Genomic DNA, 6000 nt, shown 5'->3' with positions numbered 1-6000 from the left:
TGTGACATAATATAGCCCTGCTGCTTTGCATCCACATGATTCTGGTCCTCCCTTTAAACTCAGATCTTAATTACATGTGCAGTTCGATAGGAACACGAGTTGCACGTTGTGTCAGAGATGAATAAGCTGCTGGGCCCCTCTTAAAACCCCCGAGGAGGACTCCAGACCGACTGGTCAAGGGGTGGACTGCAGGGCGCTACCGCTACCCCGCAGCGCTCCGTTCCAAATCGCACCGATGACAGCGAAATCTCAGCTTCAGCCAAACAGGTGTGACGCGATTAAGAGGGCGGCCAAGTGAAAACGGAGACGGGCAACTGGGTCCTCAGAACGATCCAAAGTCTGCGAAATGGTAGAAACGAGAAATGAAAAAAAGTTTATCCTGTAACCCCTGCGTTTGCTTACCTTATCCAAGGAACACATGTGCCCATACACTAAATAACATGCTGCAGTATTTTAAATAGTACATTTTATTACATCGATGCATTTCAGATACATTGTCCACTGTCGTTTTGTTTTTTTCTTAATACTTAATTATGAATATATGCCACTAAGATCAATGGCAACTGGGAATGAAATTATTTTAAATTTGTTTTATATTGCCATATATTTCTTAACACAGTTTACAAAATAATTGAAGTAAATACATTATGAGTTATGAATATGGATTATTGACAATATTTTGATATTGTTGATGTGTGCATGATTAAGAGCTAAAAATAGCATCAGGACATTGTCAATAAAAAAAAAGAATTAAGAATGTCATTATACTGAAAGTCCATACGTGGAAACTTTTTTTTTTTTGTAGGGGTCATATGTGGTCCTTGGTATATGGCAGCTTTTCTCTGCTCTCCATCTTGTGAAATTGTGCCCTTGGAGTGACATTGTTGTAAAAGTGTTACAATGAAATGTCCTGTTCATTACAGGACAGTGTTCGGCACAATCCTTCAGCCATCAAACCTCGGTCACAACAGCATCACCTCTAGTCATATTGTCCAATCAGACTGCATCCCTCATCTCAAACAGCCATAGTTCAGCCAATGGGAGCTTTGTGTCATTCCTGATTCATTGTACATGCATGTTCTCATTGAGTAGGCTGCCTGTAAAATGATCAGCATAAATGCCAACCTTGGTTTTATTAAGCCAGAGCTTAATAATGTAGGACGAAAGGGACTTCTCTGCACAGAAAACAATTTACGTTTTTTTTATTTTATTTTATTTATTCATAGACATCCATAAAAAAAATAAAAATAAAAATAATTAATAGTCTACAACCATTAGACTCTCATTAACCTCTCTGGGGGACACATAATAATAAAATTAAAGATAATTTTGTGGCAAAGATACATGAAATGTCATTCTTCTAGTGGCCCTGCTTACGTTTGACAGGGGTGCTTGTTGAGCAGAAGAGTAAATTGCAGACATGACACAAATAAAATGAATAATAAAAATTTCTAATAAAAAGGTAACATAACACCAAAGAGTAGACTTATACTTATTTTATTTATTTATTTATTTATTATTATTTATTATTATTTATTTTCTGGATAGTTAACAATACATTCGCAATGATACGTTGAGATGAAACGTCCGTAGAGGAAAAGCACGATTGCGAAATCCCCCCCCCCCCCCCCCGCCCCCCCGCCCCCCCGCCCCCCCGGTAAATAATTTACTGCATCCAGCTCTGACGGACAGGCCGTGCATCTCAAAGTCATCGCGTGAGGCGCTTTATCAGACGCTTCCTGTATGCACAGTACACGTATCGACGGCCCAGATTTATTCTTTCTCCGTCTCCGGCTTTTGAATGAGCCTGCGATATTTTACATTCCCTCGCTACCCTCGCGCAGAATTAAGGTGCTGTATCGTATTTCAAAACAACCCCCGATTGTGAATATAGATTGCGGGAGGTTGACTTAAAAGATGCGCTGAAATGCTTTCTAATAAAAAAAATAAAATAAAAATAACGACTGAAGAGGGGAGGGTGGAGAAAGAGAAATGTTCGCTCACAGTCGCAGAGGAGCCCCCCCCCCTCCTCCTGCCCTCCCCCCGGTCTCTTACCCAGCTCCATCCCGCCTAAAAATGATTCACAAGTTATGGGCGAATCTCTCCCACTTTTACCGTCTCTGACAGCAGATTAGATTGGCCCGTTCACTGCAGGCGCCCGGCATCAGAGACTCAATCTCTCACCGGGCCCTCTTCGCCAAGCCTGCAGCCAGGCGTCTGCTTGTGAACGCTCTCGCTACATTCACATGGAAATATGTGTGCTCCTCTCCCCCCTTCCCTCTCTCTTTCTATCTCCCCCTCTCTCTCTCTCTCTCCTTCCTTCCTCCAACATCCTGGCTCTAACCTCCTCATCCTCCATTCCGCAGCTCGGTCAACTCTTTTGCTCTCTCCTTCTTTCTCCCTCTGCGAAAGGAGGGAGTGCTTTTTCTTCTTTCTTTCGTCTCCTTTTTTTTTTTTTTTTTTTTTTATGCCGGGGACTTGTGAATGGCAGCCAATCAGGAGAAAGACCTCTCCGCTTCAGTCTCTCTGACACCCAAAGCAAGAAGTGCTGCAGCAGAGGGGAGAGAGAGAGAGAGATAGAGAGAGAGAGAGAGGAGGTGGAGAGAGAGATAGAGTGAGGTGGAGAGAGAGAGAGAGAGGGTGGGAGAGAGGGTGGGAGAGAGAGAGGGCAGGAGAGAGAGAGGGGAGGGAGTGAGAAAGAGAGAGAGAGTAGAAGGAAAGGAGAGGGAGGGGGAGAGAAACAGGGGGAAAGAGAAAGAGGGAGGGGGGAGAGAGGGGGAGAGAGAGAGAGAGAGAAAGAGGGAGGGAGGGAGGGAGAGAGCGCCAGGCAGCTGGACTCACAACGCAACTGTGCAGTCAGTCTTGGAATCTAGCGGTGGGGAGAGCAGAGCATATCGTGCGGAGCCCAGCGGCGGTGTGTGGACAGGAGGACTCGCTCTGCCATGCGTTTAAGAGGACAGTGAGCTCTCAGACGCCGAGGGTAAGGCTGCTTTCTCACGGCGCTTATTCAGATTTCAGAACGAAACGCTGCACAGGGCACTGTCACCGTGTCTGTGCCGAGAGTCCTCTCTCTCTCTCTCTCTCCTTCTGCTCTTCGGATCCAGGAAGACAGGATTACTGATGAGACAAATGTTCTTGCCTTCTCTCTCTCTCTCTCTCTCTCTCTCTCTGTCACAGCCTACGCGAGTTTGTAAAACGCCGCGCTGAAGTTGTTTCCGCGACGGGGAAAAGGCGCTAGGATACCGGGCTATTGATTTAAGTGCGCACGTGTGTCTTTTTGTGTTGCTATTTTTGCTCCGTATGGGGTGAAAGAAAAAAGAGCACGTTCAGGCATTTGTGAGAAGAGTAATACTTTCGCATACGCTGAGGCATTGATGGGTATTGATCACATCTCTCTGCGATGACTTTGCCGCGGAAGAGTGGGAGGACCGGAGCATCCTCTCCACATGCCACGCGTGCTTTGGGTTCTTACTTCGGCAGCTTTATTTATTTATTTGTTTATTTACTCATTTATTTATTGCTTTTGGGTATCGATTGAGCATCACACAAGGATCACAGGGTACAGTTGGGAAACTCCGTTTGCGGCTGAATCGCAGGCAGTTCGTTCTTCCAGGCAGTCAGCTGGGACGGCAGCTCTTCCTGTTTATTCCATAGTTAGAGAAATGCAAATTGAGGGGAGTGTGTTGGCTATTGGGGGTGGGGGGGGGTGTTGATGAGTGGGGGTGGGGGTGGGGGTTGGGGAGGGAGAGGAGGGGGAGGTTATACCCATCAAAGGCATTCTGTCATCTGGAAACACATGCACTGCCCTTTACAGGCTCTTTCCCGACCGACTCTTTCTCTTTCAAAGCCTCTGAAAGTATATTTCACTTTTATTTATTTATTTTTTTTTGTCTTTCCGTTTTTTTTTTTTGGGAGTCTCGGCACGTCTCAGCGCCGTTCCCTGGCGAGTCCCTCGGACCCCGGCCTGCCCCCCCCCCCCCCCCCCCCGACAGCTGCGCGGCTCGGACCGGCGGTGCCGCCGAGCGCGGCGGAACAAAGTGCCGTTGTGTACGCCGCGCGCGCTCTCTGGGTTTTTTTTTCCTCTTCAGCCCGGCCGAGCAAACGTCGGATCCGGTCGTTTAAAAAAAACGCCGTCGCGCCGCACACGACGATCCGCGGGTCGCGCGCGGTTGCCTTTCCGGCGCCGAGGTCGGGTCCGGCAGACCGTGACTTCGGACTTTCCTTGCGAAATAAAAAAAAAAACCCTGTGTTTTGAAGCGTCTTTAAAATGACCCCCGAGTGGGCTTTTTATCGTTTATTTTTAAATTTTAACGGCACGCAAACTCGTTCCCTCCGCTCCGCTCCGCTCTCACCGGGGAGAGTCATCAGAGGGACGTGCGCGTGGATATTAGCGCCGAAACACAGGCTGCTTTGAAATGTCACTTACTCAACCTTTCTGTGGAGCGAGCAGAGCGGGCTGAATGTGTGTGTGTGTGTGTGTGTGGGGGGGGGAGTGGGGGGGGGGGGGTGCGGGACCCACAGTGACAGACCCGGCAGGGGAGTTGTACGCTGAATTTAGAGTGATATTTAGATTTTTTCTTCTTTTTTTCCCCTCCATTGAGCCCATGTACTCCCTGAGTGTAGGGAGTCATGTGAATTTATACAGGCACGTCAGATTAGTGTGGGAGCAAAGGGGATAGGACACACACACACACACACACATACTCACGCATGCACGCACACACACACACACTCACGCACGTACGCACACACACACACAAACACACTCACACAGTCTGTTGACTTATTGTCAGGTTTACAGCTGTCTTTGAGCACTTCAGAATATAACTACCACCCCACAACCCCACCACTAATACATAGATACTCCAATACACACTCTCTTTTTCTCTCTCTCTCCCTTTCCATCTCTCTGCATTATGCATATGACAGCTGATACTCTAACCAATGCAGTTTGTGGTTTGCTGTTTGTAATGAGAGTAATTTCCACAGTATGCTTTTCAATTTTTGGTTGGTTAAGTAATAAGACTGAGATTAATTCATCAGTATCAAGTTTCAACAGTGGAAATTAAATCGTACCAAGGTACAAACTAACCCAAAATGGCAGCATGATATTGACTAATGGAATCATCATAAATTAAACTGAAAATGTGTAGCTGCTGAAATGGAATATAAAATGAGAAAAAATTAAAATAAAATGAGAATAAAAAAGTAAGGATGTTGAGTTGGCTGATTTCACGTTCACAGATATCAGTTTTCAGGCATTATCACCCCAGATTCCACCAATCAGCCTCTGCCTCAATATCGTCCTTATCACAGAGGCAGATTATTCGTTTATTTTAAGCACACTTTGATAACTGTGCTTCAGCTCCTGCTCAAATATCCATTTCATATTCTGTTCATCTTTATCAGGGATGCAATTAATTCTGTCTCAGATGTCGAGCAACAAACGAAATCTAGGAATAACACATTCCCCAAATTGTTCCCTCCTTCAACAATGATTTTAATTCCAAATAGAGGCTTTCTTTTATAAAGTAAAAAAAAAACAATTATTATTATTATAATTATTATTATTATTATTATTATTATTATTGTGATTCCACAGTACTGGAAGACAGTCAGTTCATCAGTCATTTACATACAGTGCGTGTTTGCCTCCGTTTGATCCCTATCAAAGTTTTTTTTCAGTGGACGACATGATTCATAAACAGTGCAGAATAAAAACATCAGTAAAATCTGTGGCGCCGAGCGGCAGTGCAGTGTCTGAAAGACCTCGAGCTCCACCTAGTGGTGACAGTCTCAGCCGGACTGGTGTGGGCCGGTGGTACCTTTGGCAGTTTTCGCCCCTCTCTGTATCTCTGGCCAGCTTTGAGTCCAGCCTCTCAGCAGCTAACTGTCATATCAAATAACCCAATGTTTCGCCTCAAAAACATTGACCCGCAGGTCACTTTCAAAATTCATCATGGCACGCATTCAAACTCAAATTCTCACACACATGCAGAC

At 45.6% G+C, this 6000-nt stretch overlaps 1 protein-coding gene across 2 annotated transcripts in view; it reads left to right on the top strand.

Moving 5' to 3' along the window:
- Positions 1 to 2808: 2808 nt before the first annotated feature.
- Positions 2809 to 6000, top strand: part of LOC118226520 (cadherin-10-like) — a 56444-nt gene continuing 53252 nt past the window's right edge. Inside the window, exon 1 of one of the 2 annotated variants that reach the window (XM_035416236.1) lies at positions 2809 to 2980. The gene's annotated coding sequence lies outside the window, so the exon portion shown is untranslated. The remainder of the gene's footprint in view (positions 2981 to 6000) is intronic. The other variant, XM_035416235.1, reaches the window with a different exon arrangement.

Source organism: Anguilla anguilla, chromosome 4 (assembly GCF_013347855.1).
Source record: "Anguilla anguilla isolate fAngAng1 chromosome 4, fAngAng1.pri, whole genome shotgun sequence".
NCBI classification, from domain to species: Eukaryota; Metazoa; Chordata; class Actinopteri; order Anguilliformes; family Anguillidae; genus Anguilla; species Anguilla anguilla.
The sequence above is the reverse complement of the archived record's forward strand: the minus strand, read 5'-3'. Positions and strand labels throughout refer to the sequence as shown.